The following is an 18,431-nucleotide window of genomic DNA, read 5'->3' as shown; positions in this document are numbered from 1 at the left end:
ATATATATATAAGTCTACCTTAGAATATAGGAATATGGCATTTTCTGACAGTCAAATTGTTGGGGTTAATAGAATGTCCCCTGTCTCTCAGACTGTTTTCTGTCTTCAGCATTGTGTATGTCTCTCTTATCTCCCCAGAGTTCTTCCCTAGTAGGGTCCATTCAGGCTTTGGTGCAGCTGTTCATACAGAAGCTGGCTAGGCAGACTTCATCTGGCTCCATGCTCTTAGCCTCAACTGATCAAACTGGCATTAGTCTTCAGAAAAATGAACATGCTTTGGAATACTTGGCTCAAGGGCAAACATTGTTTTATCATTGTTACTACTACCTAATCCTATATGTCAACATCTTCTGAAAGCAGTGTTTTGTGTTGTCATAAATAATTGTTCATATTTGTTCTAGATACAGTGGGTCTGTGCATCAGTATTACAATGATCCTTGGGTGAAGCAATCAGAAATGGGTGGGTTTGGACATCTAGATGGTAAATAAACACATGAAAAGATGCTCACTGTCACTCATCATCAGAGAAATACAAATCAAAACCACAATGAGATATTACCTCACACCTGTCAGAATGGTTAAAATTAACAACTTGAGAAACAAGAGATGTTAGTGAGGATGCAGAGAAAGGGGAACCCTTTTGTACTGTTGGTGGGAATGCAAACTGGTGCAGTCACTCTAGAAAACAGTATGGAGTTTCCTCAAAAAATTAAAAATAGAGCTATTCTATAACCCAGTAATTCACTACTAGGTATTTATCCAAAGTACACCAAAATGCTGTTCCAAAGGGACATATGCACCTGAATGTTTATAGCAGTTCTATCAACAACAGCCAAATTATGGAAAGAGCTCAAATGTCCATTGACTGACAAATAGATAAAGAGGATGTGGTATATATATGTAGTAGTTTATATGTTTACTACTCGGTGATGAAAAACAATGAAGTCTTGCCATTTGCAACAACATGATGGAACTATAACGTATTATACTATGTGAACTAAGTCAGCCAAAGAAAGATGATTTCACTCATATGTGAAATTTAAGAAACAAAACAAATGAACACAGGGGAATGGAAGGAAAAATAAGATAACAGAGAGGGAGGCAAAACTTAAGAGACTCTTAAACACAGAGAACAAACTGATGGTTGCTGGAGGGGAGGTGTGGGGGGGGGATGGGCAAGATGGGTGATGGGCATTACGGAGGGAGTTGTTGGGATGAGCACTGGGTGTTATATGTAAGTGATGAGTCACTAAATTCTACTCCTGAAACCATTATTACACTATGCATTGACTAACTTGTTAACTAACTAACTAACTATATAACTAACTAACTAAATACATAAAATTTTAAAAAAAGAAATGGGTGGGTTTTTCTAATAAAAGGTTTGGTGCCAACATCTCCCTCTGAGACAGACTGGCAAAGTGTAATCACCTCCCAAGTGCATTTTCAATATGAAGGACAATTGTAAATTATTTCCACTTTGGATTTTCAACTTTTTAAAGCTGTTTTTTCAGACTATTAAAGTGACTTCCATGCAATCTGTTTTAAACTTGGAAAGGCACTTATTCAATGCACTTATTGGGCACCTAAGTAAATGTACAGTTCTATATGCTAAAATTTAAAGTAACATGAGTGTTGTTTTGTTTTGTTTGTTTTTTCTGCCATAAAGGACCAGGTTCTAATCTTAAGGGTCTCAAAACAACAGCTGGAAGAGAGGCAGAGCCATCTTCATCAAAGATGGCAGAGACAAAAACAAACAAACAAAAAAACCAAACTAAGTGGACATGCAGAGGTGGACAAACCATGAGGAGGTTCCAAAGATCAGACAGTAGAAGGTACAGACTGATGCTGATGGCTGAAACAATGGCTGGGAAAATGATAGAAGGTATGATGGAGAAGATCATAGACAAATCCTACTGGGAAATCTGGGTGCAAGAACAGGAGTACAATTAAAAGTCTACAATTAGTAGGCAGGACTTCTTTTCAAAGACTGGAAGGACAAGTACTAACTTATGTTCTAGAGGAATCTGAGCTAATGAACAGAGGATCAAAGTGTTAATTCTGACAATATAAGAAGGGTTAAGGTTAGTTATTTCAACTGAGGTACGGAAACATATGCCTGGCTTTGTGCTAAGAGTTATGAAAAAAAATGTATGCACATAAAAATATCTAGTTCCTTCTTTATTTTTAGTTCTTAAGTAGATTTGGAAGATAGATTTCTAAGAATATTTGTTATAGTAAGTAAAATTGTTATGGTAAAATTTAGGCCCAAGGTCATTATGGGAACACTGATAAGGAAGAGATTATTTTTGTTAGAGAAATTCAGAAAATATTCCTAGGAAATGTTGAAAATTTTTTAAGTTTATTTATTTATTTTTGAGAGAGAGAGAGAGAGCATGCATGCAAGTGGGGAAAGGGGCCAAGAGAGAGTGAGGAGAGAGAGAATCCCAATCAAGCTCTGCACTGTCAGCATGGAGCCAAACTTGGTGCCGGAACTCAGAAACCATGAGATCATGACCTGAACTGGAGTTGACAGTCGGGTGCTTAACCTACTGAGACACCCGGGCACCCCATGTTAAAGTTTTGTTTCTCAAAGGCACATGCAAATTATCCAGAAAACTTGTATCAAGAACATTATTAAGAAAACATGTATCAAGAACATGCAAATTATCAAGAAAACATGTATCAAGAAAACATGTGAGCAGTTTCTCTGGTTCCCCTGATTAAAAGAAGCATCTATGAATGGAATTGTTAAGGACTTTTAAGTATGGGTTCAGGAAAAAATAGCTTCTTTGTAGTGGAAAGTGGACAAACTATAACATCAGATAAACATTGAGCAAGTTACAACCTCTCTGAGACTAATAGATCTGTGTGTTTGTAAGTCACATTGTAGAGCTTTCTAACTCATTCAGTAAATGTCACTGTCTTTATTACAACTCTTTAGGAAATGGGAGGAGTAGATTTTCATCCTCTTATGGTATGTTGAGAATCCATCTATTTGAGTAGATTTAGACATAAAGAAAATACTGTTCTCAAATTGGAAATAATACTTTCTGGAAAGCTTGGTAATACAACTCCTATTTAATTATAAGAGCTATCATTCCAGGAAAGACAAAGAAATTTCTTAATTTATTACTTGAAAAAAAACACAAAAAATATTTTAAGTAAAGACTTTGGATTTTGCAGAGGAAAGGCACTTTACAAATCAATATGCATATTAGTTTTGTTACTGTAATAGCTAAACATTAATGTCTAGTCCCAAGTTTTATAGAAAGGCCAAGTGCAAAAAAGCTAGTCAACTGGTTTCCATAAAATAATGCTGCTTAGTATAACAATGGTTCTGTTTTATGTAACATTTTTCAAAGATATGTGATAATATCCTAGTGAGGGATAACAAAAAATATTGGTAGTCCTCTCTTTGTAATAATTTTACAGATTGAATTATTCCAATGGAAAAAAATAAATGTTCTATTCAGGTGAAACCCAAAGAATCAGTTACATGGACCTGCACCCTGTGAATAGTGTGCTGCCCAGAAATAAAACAAAGCTCGAATACAAAAAATGTACTAAGCTATCCATAATGAAGGGAAGCTTCTTAAAGTGTATAGAAAAGGAAGCTATTGAGAAAGACATTTTATGTGTTCCAAAGATATTTATTGAGCCTTTAATATATGTCAGCAATTTCCTGTGTGGCAAGACACAGCAGTAAGGGTGGCCTACTGTATGTTCCAAAAATACTGCAACAATAACTCTTATTCTATACAGTTTTCTTAAAATGTGGCTGCCATTCTTCTCATTCAGATTTGGTCGCTGTTTCCTCCCTTTGAATCTAGGCAAGCTTGGGATTATGGTAAAAGTAAGGTTATATAACTTCTCTGTCTTAGTCGTGAAGGTGTTATATAGTTTCTGCCTGAATATTTAAAAAATCTTGCTTTTGGAATCAATAAGTTCATGAAGAAGCCCACATGGAGATGAACTGAAGTCAGTACCAATGTGCCAGTCACAGTCACAAATCATCTAAAAGTTGATCCTTGGGTATAGCTTGAGTTGGGCCACTCCCTCTGACACCAAATGGAGCAGAAACAAATTTTTCCTCACAGAGACTGCCTATATTGTATATTTATGTGCAAAATATGAGGTTGTTGCTGTATTATGGCTCTGTGTTGGGGCTCCTGTGTGGTTCAGTCTGTTGAGCATCCAACTTAGGCTCAGGTCATGATGGCGAAGTCCGTGAGTTCAAGCTTCAGTTTGGGTTCTGTGCTGATAGCTCAAAGCCTGAAGCCTGCTTCCCATTCCGTTTCCCTTTCTCTTTACTACTCCCCTCTTCATTCTCTCTCTCTCTCTCTCTAAAATAAACACATTTTTTAAAATTTAAGAGTCTGTGTTTGAGGGTGGTTTATGATACAGCCATAGCTAACTGGAACAATGAAATACAGGTCAGATTTGCATTCTTCTAAAGTTTGAATGATAAATAAAATTAAACAAGAAATTATAATATAATGTGGAAACTGTTCTAATAAAAGTAGCACTTTAATGTAGGGGTATATTTCGAGGATGGATTGTAGTTTTCAACAAAATAGCTTTTCTGAAGAAGTAACATCTAAAATGTCATATTCAGAGTGAGTGCAAAATGGAAGTTGAATGTCTTAAAGATGGGAAAAAAAGTGTCTTCATAATACATTTTTTTTAGTTTCCAAAAAAAATGTTTTATGTATAGGGAGTCATAGAGAACACAAAAATATTTCAAAATATTAAATATTCTCTAAATTGTGATTTCAACTTCACATTTTCTGAAGTGGTTGTCATAAAGTTTTTGCTGTTTTATTATTTTATTATTTTTTATTTTTTTGATAATACATTTTTGATAATACTTGATAATGCTTGTGTGAGGGGGAGTGGGGAGCATAGGAGATTAACCAGGAAGAAAAGAAAATATGCAAAAATTACATGGTATCATATTAAGAAACTTGGAATATATCCTAAAATAAAGGATAATCCAAAGTAATCCTTTAATTAGCTAAGAATGTGGTCAGCTTTGCATGTTGGGAAGATTAGGAACCAAACGGATGTACAGAAGGCATAGGTAGTAACAGTGATTGAATCCTTCTCTATCTGCAGTTTCTCACCTTGGTTAATGGAAGCTCCATTGTTTTAAATGCTCAGACTAAAAACCTCAGAGGCTTTCATCCTATCTATTTACAAGTTCTGCCCTATCTATCTTTAAAATATATCTAGAATCTGATCATCCAGTCAAAACCACCTTCTGTCACATCAGTTATCACAAAGGCTTTCTAAAAGATATCTCTTTTATTACATTTGCCCCACATACCTAAAGGTCTATGCTCAACACAGCAATTGCGTAAACTTTCACAGCCAAAATCATATCACCTCACACCTCTGCTCAAAAACCCTGCAGCCTCCCCCTTTCCTTAAGAATAAAAACCAGAGTCCATGCAACGACCTTACAGGCTGCACATAATCAGGCTCCCTAGTTTTTCCATTTCTCTGTAACTCTTCTCCCTATCTGTTCAAGCCACACTGGGACACAGTGACACACAGGGGGCCTTCCAGCCCTGGGTCTTAGCTGTCTTAGCTGTTGTTTCATCCCGGAAGGTCTCTCCACAGACATCTAATTTCCTCAGCTCCTTCAAGCCTTTGTTCAAATCTCACCTACTTGAAACTTCAGTTAACAACCTTTCATTTATCATTCCTTAAACTTCCGTACCTTGCTCTGTTATTTTTCTTTTTCTCCAAACCCATATCACCCTATAACATATCATAAAATTTATTCAATTGTTCATTCCTTCATTCTGTCTACTACAGTAGTCTTCCATATCTGTGCGAGATGCATTCAAAAACCTCCAGTGGTGGGAGTGAATTTGAGCCCTGCATTGGGCTCTCTGCGTCAGCATGGGGCCTGCTTTGATCCTTTGTCCTCCCTTTCTCTGCACCTCCCCTCCTGCTCACTCACCTGCTCTTTCTGTCTCCCTCTCTCAAAAATAAATAAACACTTAAAAAAAAAAAAAAACGCAGCAGATTCCTGAAACCATGGGAGTACTGAACCTTATGTATACTGTTTTTCCTATGTGTGCATACCTGTGATAAAGTTCAATTTAAAAATAAGGCACAGTAAGAGATTAACAACAAATAACTAATAATAAATACAGCAATTAGAACTATATGCTGTAATAAAAGTTATGTGAGTGTGGTCTCTCTCTCAAAATGTTATTTATTGTGATATACTTACCCTTCTTGTGATATGATACAATAAAATGTCTAAGATGAAGTGAGGTGAATGACTCAGGCATCATGACCTAGTGTTAGGCTACTATTGAACTTCTGACAATATGTCTGAAGAGAATCATCTGCTTCTGGACCATGGTGACCCCAGGTAACTGAAACTGCAAAAAGTGAAATCATAGATAAGTAGGATTACTGTATTCTTTTATATGTCTTCACTTCTACCTTCCTCCATTTTCTATAGAATGTAAGGTATAATGAGGGCAGAAATCATTTGTACACTGCTGTAATAAACTACCTCGAGAAGTATCTGGCACACAGTAGGCATTAAATATTTGTTTAATGAAAGACTAGATGATAGGTAGGTAGAGATGAAAGACCCTATTCTTTTCACCACATTTAATTCATCCTTTATAATTTAACACAACATTTGACATACCCTTTTCTCTGCTGAAATTCTACCACTGGGTTGTTTGCATTATCTTTTTTTTTTTTCTCTTTGCTCTGACTGTTATTGGAACTTAATTAACTATTAAAGTCATCTTGGCTTTTTGGCCAGACCAAATACCAGATAGAGCATTTCAAATATTAATACTCATGCCATCCTAGAGAGGAAAATAAGAGTGGCCTACATAAGAATCAGACATTTAAGTGGCTTATTCAAGGTCATTTTTTCAATCAATATGGCAAATAACGAGTACCTTAAAGGGCGAGATTTAAATTTTAGTATATTTGGAAAAATTGAGAGGATGATGAAGAACACCCTAAATGAAATTAAACAGAAACAAGTGCTGAGTAGGACAAAAACTATATACATATATAGCAAGTGAAAAATGGTCCTTCCCTTTGTTATGCCACAGCTATGTTTGGATTCATCCATCCTGTATTTGAATTCTACTCTTCTCTTTTGATAATGGATGATAAGGAATAACTCCCTCAGATTCCCGTCAGGATCACAAGATGATTCATAGTCACCTCATATCTTAAATAATAATTCTTTCATTTGTCTTGAGAATCTATTATATATGGGTCACACATGAACTAAGGCCCTCAGAATTTAGGAAGAAACAAAAGATATATAATTTGTTTCCTCATGGACCTTACATTTGGATCTTCCAGTAATTAATGGAAAGAGCAATACTCAATAGGGTTCAGTTACTATGTCTACCAGTTACTCCTGGTGTGTTTTACAGATACCACTGACCCTAGTCTTGGCCTCTTAGGGAATTAAATGTAATAGAGAAGGCATCTTTTGATTTCTTTAATCTGAGAAAATTGTATTTGATATTATTTTTAGAATTTATAAAATATTCAGCATATTTTTTTCTTGAGCATTTGTTCTGGACACTGTTCTAAGTTTGGGAATCAGCAGTAAACAAGATACAGGATACATATAGTTGATGCTCCCATGGATATTCCAATGTAATGGAAGTAGATATCTTGTTCTAAACCAGAATCAATGAAAGAAATTTCCATAACAATTTTATGAATCCTGATGAATGAATATTTTCTTGACCTTTCTCCCATTTTTTAAGGCTATAACAATCTACCAAAGCTGGGGGATCAGGAGTTGAACAATTTAAGGGTAAAGGTTTTACTGGTGTTTCTCTGCTTTCTTACTCTCCATGGTTTACTATACACCTTAGTTGTTCTGATTCAGTGTCCTATCAACATCCCCAAATTTTTATTACCTAATGTGTTAAATATGGCATGTGCTTTTAATGTTCAGTCTCCATAAGTAAAAATCCTAGCATTTATAGATAATGTACCCCACACAGAAGAGTCTATATCTGGACCACAAGGCCCACAGAAGTAAAAAGTATGGGAAGGCATTTTAAGGCAAATAGCATGACAACAAATTAAAGGAGTCATTTTAAAAATATAAGGTCATTAAGGATAAAACACACCGATACCATATTCTGTTTCAAATGGAACTCGTGTTTTACAATTTTAATAATGTATGGACACCTTATGAAGAACAATGATATTCTTTCTCTCCTCCTTCCTCATCCCACAGGTGGCTTCAGTAATTATATTCTGTTTCTCAAAAATATTAAAGTTGTGATTTAGTCCTTATGTTTATAAGTATTGTATAACTACAAAATGAAAATGAAAATTATAAGCAAATGACAAAGTAATAAAACCAATAAAATTAAAATATTAATGCCAGACTTCTTTTGCTTTTGGTCAAAATAAAGTAATAGGGAAAAGATTTAGCCACCTGTTGGAAATAGGTCTCAAGTCATTGGAAATCAGACAATGAAGAAGAGTAATCTCTGAACAATGGACACAAACACAATGAACTTTGAAACTGCCCAAGCTTTGCCACACAGAGAATTTTCAGGCTACAGTTTAGGAAAGGAGAACCTAGGCAGAGAGCCTCACCATCTTCCTGAGTTAAGGAGACAGAGCTGAGAGTCTGGGCAAGAGGTTGCAAGAAAGCATACCAGAGAGCATAGAGCTGGTAGAAAAGTACTCTTGAGATCTAAAGACCGTCTACTTCAAGTCTTCAGGTGGATTCTGATCAGCACAAGCATGTGAGGAAATTATCCAAGGTTGGGGAAAAGAAGTACCTACACTATTAGGGGAAATAATCTCTGAAACACACAGAAGAACTGAAATAGTCACTGTTTCTATTAACCAGAGTCGAAGATGATATAATTCACAAGGTATCAGATGGCATACCCAGAAGTATTTTGCCAAGCTTCCCATGATCTGATACAAAAAGTTTAAAAGCACAGTGTAAAAGAATCAAACAGTTCCAAATAACTGCATCTAGGATCAAACCGCAACATTTCTCTAATAATATAAATGTATCCAGCACTCAACAGGTAAAATTTGCAATGTCTGGCATCCAATCAAAACTTCTCAGGCCTGGAAAGAAGAAGGAAAATGAAACTATAAAGGAGAAAATATATAAAAAGCCAGAAATTCTACAAATGACAGAAATAGTAGGTAAAAATATTAAAAGTTATAAGACTATATTTCATATGTTTAAAAAGATTGGACATGTTTAGAAGGAACATTAAACATATACAAAAAACTCAAATTGAATTTCTAGAGCTGAAAACTTCAATATTTGAAATTAAAAATACCCTTGCAGGGATGAATGGAAGATTAGAAACTTAGTGAACTTGAAAATATTAGTAGAAACCATCCAAAATGAGACACAAAGAGTAAAAGATATTTAAAAAAGAATAAAGAATCAGTGAGCTGTTGGATAATATCAAGCAGCCTAATATATGAATAAATGTAAATTCAAAAGAGAAAATGAGAAAAAAATTGAATAAATAATGACTAAATATGTTCCAAATTTGAGAAATATTATGAACTCAGATATCCAAGAAGCTCAATGACCCCAAGAAGGAGAAATATAATGAAAATTAAGGTAAGGCACGTTAAAATAAAACCATTAAAACCAACAATAAGGAGAAAAACCTTGAAAGCAGCCAGATAAAATAAGTGCACAGAGGAAGAAAAATAAATTACTTTATTTTTAAAATTTTTTAAATTTTTTTGAGAGAGAGAGAGAGACAGCACAAGCAGGGAAGGGTCAAAGAGAGACGAAGACACAGAATCCAAAGACAGACTCGAGGCTCTGAGCTAGCTGTCAGCACAGAGCCTGACAGGGGGCACGAACCCACAAACTCTGAGTTCATGACCTGAGCCGAAGTTGGGCGCTTAACCCACGGAGCCACCAAGGCGCCCCTAAATTACTTTTAAAAAATTATGTTTTCACTTAAATTCCAGTTAACATATGGTGTAATAGAAGTTTCAGGTGTGCAATATAGTGATTCAACACTTCCATACAACACCTGGCGCTCATCACAAGAAGGGGACTTCTTAATCCCCATCACCTATTTAACCCATCCCTCCGGTAACCATCAGTTTTTTCTCTATAGTTAAGAGTCTGTTTATTGGTTTGCATCTCTCTCTCTCTCTCTGCTCATTAGTTTTGTTTCTTAAATCCCACATATGAGTGAAATGATATGACATTTGTCTTTCTCTGACTGACTTATTCCACTTTTCATAATACTCTAGCTCCATCCATGTCACTGCAAATGATAAGATTTCATTTTCTTTATGGCTAATATTCCCGTGTGTGTGTGTGTGTGTGTGTGTAAAGACCACATCTTCTTTATCCATTTATCAGTTAAAGGACACTTGAGCTATTTTCATAATTTGGCTATTGTAGATAACGCTGCTATACACATCAGGGTGCACGTATCTCTTTGAATTAGTAATTTTGTATTCTTTTTAAAAACTATTTAATGTTTTTTATTTATTTTTGAGAGACAGAGAGAGACAGTGCAAACAGGGGAGGGTCAGAGAGAGAGAGAGAGATACAGAATCCGAAGCAGGTTCCAGGCTCTGAGGTAGCTGTCAGCACAGAGCCCAACGCGGGGCTCAAACCCACAAACCATGAGATCATGACCTGAGCCAAAGCTGGACGCTTAACCCACTGAGCCACCCAGATGCCCCAGTAATTTTGTATTTAGGTAAATACCTAGTAGTGCAACTGCTGGATTATAGGGTAGTTCTATTTTTAGCTTTTTGAAGAAACTCCATACTGTTTTCCAGAGTGGCTGCACCAATTTGCATTTGCACCAAGAGTGCACAAGGGTTCCCCTGTCTCCACATCCTCAATAATACCTATCGTTTCTTGTGTTGCTGACTTTTGCCATTCTGACAAGTATGAGGTGATATTGTGGTTTCAATTTGTATTTCCCTAATGAGTGATGTTGAACATCTTTTCATTAGATCTGTTGGCTATTTGTGTCTTCCTTGAAAAAATGTATGTTCTACCCATTTTAATTGCATTATTTGTTTTTTGGGTGTTGAGTTTGACAAGTTCTTTATAGATTTTGTATACTAAGCCTTTATCAGATATATCATTTGCAAATATTTTCCCCATTCTGTTGGTTGCCTCTTATTTTGGTTGATTATTTCTTTTGCTGTGCGGAAGCTTTTTATTTTGATGAAGTCCCAAAAGTTTATTTTTGCTTTTGTCTCCCTCGCCTCAACAGACATATCTAGAAAGAAGTTGCTAAGTCTGAAGTCAAATTTTTTCAAGGAAACAATAAGGTTAAAAAGCCATAAGGTTACATCTTTAAAGAACAGAAAGAAAAAAAATAACTTCATCAGTCTAGAATTTTTACTCATGGAAAATATCTTACAAAACAAACGTAAAATGAAAATGCTTTCAAACATGCAAATCTGGAAGGATTCATCAGCAGCTGAACTATGAGAAAGAAATGTTAAAAGAGAAGCAAAATGATACCAGATAAAAACTTGTGTCCATGAAAAGGAATGAGGAACATAAGAAATGGTAATTATGTGGGTAGAAATTGTTTTATACTTCAATTTGTTAAAGGATTAAATAATAACAATTTATTGTGGGCTTTATGATATACATAGAACTAAAACTCATGACAATGATAAAATAAAGGCCCAGTAGAGAGAAATATAAGTATACATTCACTATGTATTAAGTTGTATGATATATCATATGACTATTGGTGCTTATATATTAAAGGTATAAACTATGAATTCCAAAGCCATCAGTAAACAGAGTTTAAGATTAAAAAAAAACAGTTATACCTAATAATCCAGGAAGAAACATTAATAATGTGGAATGATACAGAAGAAGAGAGAAGAATAAGGAAGAAAAACAAATGGACACATAGGATAAAAATAAGAAAAATGATAGTTTAAATATCATATTAATAATCACATTAAATGTAAAGCCAATCCTCATTATTTGTGGATTCTGTATCTGAAAATCTGTCTACTCACTAACATTTATTTGTAACACCCCAAATCAATATTTGCTGTGTTTTTCCAATCAGTCATCTATGGACTTTTGCAAAGTAGTGAAAAATTTACGTGCCGGACACGCGAATTCTCAGATGAAGTTAAACAAGGCGACACTCTGCCTTCTGGTTTCAGCTCACCTACTGTGAACAAACGTCCTTTTAGTGGTCTACTTAGTGCCACATTTTTGCTTTTTTTGTGCTTGTTGTTGCTGACTTTGGTATTTAAAATGACCCCCAAGCACAGTACTCAAAAGGTCTGTCGTGTTCCTAAGCATAACAAGGTTGTGCCTTACCATGACAATGAGTGTGTTAGACAAATTTCATCTGGGCTAGAGCTGGCTATGAGCTCAATGTTAATGAATGAACAATATATATTCAGTAAGGCATCTCTAACAAGAAACACACATAAAACAAAGTTATATATTGATTGGCTAACAAATAAGTCATAGCCAGAGCCTCTAGGAGAGAAATTTGTATTTCCCAAAGGAACAGTACTTAGGTTATTGATTAATTCAGTGATTGTGGAGACTTTATATAACAAATATTGCATATATCAAGAATCACCTAGTTCTTAATTACCCAATTAAATGATATTGCCAGATTGGATTTAAAAAGTAAGACCCAGAGTGCCCGGGTGGCTTAGTCAAGAGTCTAACTCTTGGTTTAGGCTCAGGTCATGATCGCATGTTTTTGTGACTTCAAGTCCCATGGCCCATGGCCCAAGCCCACACTGTCAGCGTGGAGCCTGCTTGGGATTCTCTGTCTCCCTCTCTCTCCACCCCTTTCTCTCTTGCACTGTCTCTATCTCTCTCAAAGTAAATAAACAAATTTTAATTAAAAATATATTAAAAAGAAAGCAAGACCTAACTAATTTGCCTAAAAGAAACTTACTTTAAATATAATGACACAGATAGGTTTAAAAAAAGATCGAAAAAGTTACACCATGTTAATACTAATCAAAAGAAGCTGATTTACATCAAAGAAGATTTCAAAGCAAGAATATTATAGGGATAAAGAGATTAATTTTATAATGATGATAAACAGATCAATTCTTTAAGATGTAACAATCTAAGCATTTCTGCACCTAACACCAGAGCTTCTATATATATGATACAAAAACTGAATTAACTGTAAAGAGAAATAAACAAACCTACAACTATAGCTGACAATTTCAACACACACCTTTCTGTAATTGATAAACAGGTCAGCAGAACATTAGTACCAACAGAGAAGATTTGAGTAGCACTTTCAACCGCCCTAATCTAATTGACACTATAGAGCACTATGTCCAGTAATAACAAAACATATTCTTTTCAAAAACATTTGCCAAGATAGATCAGACACTGAAAAGGAGAAACAATAAAAATTAGAGTGAAAATAAGTGAAAGAGAAAAACAAAGAAAAAATTGAGAAAAATAAATAAAATTTAAAAAAATGGGGGAAGATAATAAATTTGGAAAAATCTAGATTAATAGGGAAAACATTAACTGTAAAAACATCAATCACTAATCTCTGAAATGAGAGAAATAATATCCCTATTCTACAAATATTAAAGATTGCTAAGAGAATATTCTGAAAATTATGCCAATAAACTTAATTTATATGAAATGGAAAATTTTCTTGAAAGACAAACTATCACATCTCACTCAAAAAAGCCAAAATGAGATCACCAGAATAGTTCTGTATCTATTAAAGAATTTGGCTTTGTAGTTAAAAATCTTTTCACCAGGAGATTTCAGTGAATTGCTTCACCTGTGAATTATGCCCTAAAAAAGAAAGATCAATTCTTGAAAAAATCTTCTATGAAGTATTTTAAACTATTTTAAAGTTATTTTAATTAATTTAAAAAACCAAATTTGTGTTGAATATTATATTAAATAATTAAACATCGTGACCAAGGAGGACTGGTCCCAGGATTACAAAGTTGGCTCAATATATGAAAATCAATCAAGGTAATTCACTGAGGTGTCTTTGTCATATGTCTTCTTATCTAGGCTGAAATACAGTTGACCCTTGAACAACCTGGAGATTGAGCAGTGACCACACTCCCCAAATGTAACTAATAATAGCCTATTGTTGCTTGGAAGGCTTGCCAATAACATAAACTGTCAATACATATTTTGTATGTTTTATGTATTATACATATATTCTCACCATAAAGTAAGCTAGAGAAAAGAAAATGTTATTCAGAAAATCATAAGGAAGAGAAAAATACATTTAACGTTCTATATGAATATTTGTTGAAAAACACCCAAGATGCACCCCGCACACCCACCACCAACCACCATCACCACAGGGGCAGTGGTAACAGTAGTCCTGGTCCCAGCATGGTGACGTGTTTCAGCCTGGTGGCTGCTCTGTCCTGGAGGCACACTACAGCTGTCCCATCAACCTAGAAGCATACCACCTGCCCATGGCCATCAGGGGCTGCAGCACACATGTGAGCCAGCCTCCAGAGGCAGTGAGGCTGGGGCGACCCCTTGGGAAGGAGGGAAGAGGGGTAAAGGGTGCCAGGGGCACATGACTCCCTGCACCCCTGACTGGTACTGGGCCCTTAAGGGATGTTGATGGCCTCAGTGGGCCTCCCCAGTACACAGAAGTCAGCAGACCTCTCTGCCACTCACCTTTGATTTGGTCCCATGGAAACTGGGGTAGGTAGGTATAAATAAATGCCATGTGGCTGTCATTGTCAACTCAAAAAAAAATGTCTCATCATCAGGGAAATACAAATCAAAACCACAATGAAATAGCACCTCACACCTGTCAGAATGGCTAAAACTAACAACTCAGGAAACAACAGACATTGGTGGGAATGTGGAGAAGGAGGAACACTTTTGCACTGTTGGGGGGAATAGAAACTGGTGCAGCCACTCTGGAAAACAGTATGGAGGTTCCTCAAAAAATTAAAAATAGAGCTACCCTATGACCCAGCAATTGCACTACTAGGTATTTATCCAAAGGATATCAAAGTGTTGATTCAAAGGGGCACATGCACCCCAATGTTTATAGCAGTACTACCGACAAGAACCAAATTATGGAAAGAGCCCAAATCTCCATCAACTGATGAATGCATAAAAAAGATGTGGTATATGGAGGTGCCTGGGTGGCTTAGTCAGTTAAGCATCTGACATTGTCTCAGGTCATGATCTCACAGTTCTTGAGCTCCAGCCCCACATTGGGCTCTGTGCTGACAGTGTAGTCTCCCTCTCTTTCTGCCCCTCCCCTGTTCATGCACTGGCACACACTCTCTCTCTCTCTCTCTTTTTCAAAAATAAATAAATAAATAAATAAATAAATAAATAAATAAATAAATAATATTTTAAAAATAAGGTGTGATATATAATGGAATATTACCTGGTGATCAAAAAGAATGAAATCTTGCCATTACAACAGTGTAGATGGAACTAGAATGTATCATGCCAAGGGAACTTAGTCAGCCAGAGAAAGACAAATACCATATGATGTCACTCATATGTGGAATTTAAGAAATGAAACAGATGAACAAAGGGGAAGGAAAAATAATATAAAAACAGATAGGAGGCAAACCCTAAGAGACTCTTTTTTTCCCATTAATTTATTGTCAAGTTAGCTAACATACAGTGTTTACAGTGTGCTCTTGGTTTTGGGGGTAGATTCCTGTGATTCATTGCGTACATACAACACCCAGTGCTCATCCCAAGTGCCTTCCTCAGTGCCCATCACCCATTCCCTCCTCCCCCCATCCATCAACCCTCTGTTCTCAGTATTGAAGAGCCTCTTATGAGTTTACATCCCTCTCTATTTGATACTATTTTTTTCCTTCCCTTCCCCCATAGTTCTCTGTTAAGTTTCTCTAGTTCCACATATGAGTGAAAACATATGATATCTGTCTTTCTCTGACTGACTCATTTCACTTAGCACAATACCCTCCAGTTCCATCCATGTTGTTGAAAATGGCAGGATTTCATTCTTAAATACAGAGAACAAAATAAGAGTTGCTGGAAGGGACAGGAGTGGGGAATGGGCTAATTGGGTGATGGGTACTAAGGGCACGTGTGATGAGCACTGGGTGTTATATGTAAGTGATGATTCACTAAATTCTACTCCTGAAAACATTACACCATATGTTAACTAACTTGGACTTAAATTGAATTTCAAAGAATCACATATAAGTTTATAAGTGAACCTGCACAGTTCAAACCCACGTGATTGAGTCACCCGCATATTGTTGAAAATTCCTATCCTTGTATATTTTCAGTTAGAGTGGCCCACAAGGGAGATTCCTGTGTGAAGTTTGCAAAGTAAACAATTGAAACAGTAACTATTTTGTAAGTCAGACACAATGTTGCCTATCTGCAGACTCACCTAGGTGGTCTGAGGCAGAAGCTGGGACTTTCAATACTGACTTGTATCTGCCTCTCCTTTAAGTCCCCGTCCTCTTGGGTGGGAGGTGTGTCTAGCTCCATAATGAAGGACACCAGCTCCTGTCTCGGAGAACCCATGCCAACAAGGTTAGTTGCAACAAGAGCTGCCATAAGTTTCAATCTATCCTCATGGCTTACAGCTCATGCTTGTAGGTTGTAGCTCCTGCTTGCTCTCCCAAGGCTACTCAATATCTACCTCTCCTTCCTAACTACCTGGCCTGCAGACATCTAACTTCAACATTACACAGAAAGACTACAGAGACTGCTTAACTAGAGACCAAAATGGATAAGGTCAAATCCCTATAATAAGTTCCTTATAAAACCACAAACTGATTATGCTTCTCAGAATGAACTCTGATGGATACACTTAGCATACTAAAAGATTTAAAAAGAAAAAGACATATGATTATCTCAAAACAGAGAGAAAAAAAATTTAACAAAATTGGACATCTATTTCTGCCCAAAACTCTCAGCAATCAAGGAATAGAAGGAAATATTTTCAACATGATAAAGATCATCTATAAAAAAATCGACAGCTAATATCATACTGAATGGTGAAAAATGAATATTTCCCCTAAGATCAGGAAGAAGATACAAACATCAGCTTTTCCCACTTCTAGTCAACATTGTACTGAAGGTTCTAGCTAAGGAAGTAAAACTTAAAATAATAATAATAATAATAAAAGGCAAACATATTGAAAAGATAAAAACTCTTCACTCACAGATGATAACAGACTGACCTCATGAGACCATAGGAGAAGTCAACGAGTTAAATCTTTGAAACTGTTAGAAAAATGCTGGGCCATGAAAACACTCCATAACTGTTAGCCTCTAGAATATTTTGCAAGAGCGCTTTTTTAAGGATGAAATGTTTTCCCTTTCTCTTTGACAAGCTATGTCTTATTTTCCTCTCCAATATTTCACATAAGAAGCCTCTTTCCTATAATTAAAACCAGTAAATTGTACTACTTCTTTAGCCACATAAATTGGTGAAATATAAAATTGAAGAGAGATGTGGATTTTATTTTTCTTTCAAATCTAAAAAAAATTTAAAATAACCGATACACTATTGAAAGGTTTAGGACAAATAAAAAGACCTGCTTGTGTCACATCACGTTAGGCAAACTACGGACTTAATTACCAAAGCTTTAATATAGAATTAGGAAAAGATTTACATTTTTAGCAGTTTAAATAAATTCATCATGACTTATTACTGTAGTTATAGGTAAGGTTACAAGTTTGGATATATTCTTTACATTTTCCCTTAGGTTTTAGTTCCCATAAGCTAAACTTACACGTTTAATTTAACTTTTTTTTTCTGTTTTTTTTTCAGAGGCTGGCAATGGAAGGAGTAGAAGAAGGAAGAGTCTTTCCCTTTATTTAATATCTTGTTAAGTTTGGTTTCATTTTTCCCTAAAGTTGTCAAAGTATATTAAGAATTAGAGGAAATGAATCATGACTGTTAGATAGAATGGCAACATCAGGTCTTCTTTATTAAAAACAAGAATATTGACAACATTATGTTAGTTTATTTTATAGTGAACACAGTACACAAACACTCAGTCTCATGTAATCCTCACAACAATCTTATGATGTAACCATGAAGTAACATGCACATATTTTGCAAATGAAGCGACTGAGACTCAATGACCTTAAAGAGTTTGCCCAGGATCTTTACAATAGTGCCCAGACCAGCCTGAAACACCTGATTGCATTTCTGGAACTCTTTCACAAGTTATTTGTTTGGCTTCTAATTCCTTTCTTAACGTCCCTGGCACTGCTGACTCTGGCCCTGCAAGTACATGAGGACCACTTTCTTTAGGGTATTGTCTACATCGCTTCTAAAATGCTTCCTTCATCTATACCAGTAGTTCAGAATCTACTTTCCTATATATTTTAAAGTCACTTTTATGTCCCTTAAATAAACCAGTGTAGATCCTACTGTACTGAAGGCCTTCCGTTTGGTACTTTA

The sequence above is a fragment of the Suricata suricatta genome, chromosome 1, assembly GCF_006229205.1.
Source record: "Suricata suricatta isolate VVHF042 chromosome 1, meerkat_22Aug2017_6uvM2_HiC, whole genome shotgun sequence".
NCBI classification, from domain to species: Eukaryota; Metazoa; Chordata; class Mammalia; order Carnivora; family Herpestidae; genus Suricata; species Suricata suricatta.
This window is presented reverse-complemented; position numbering follows the sequence as displayed.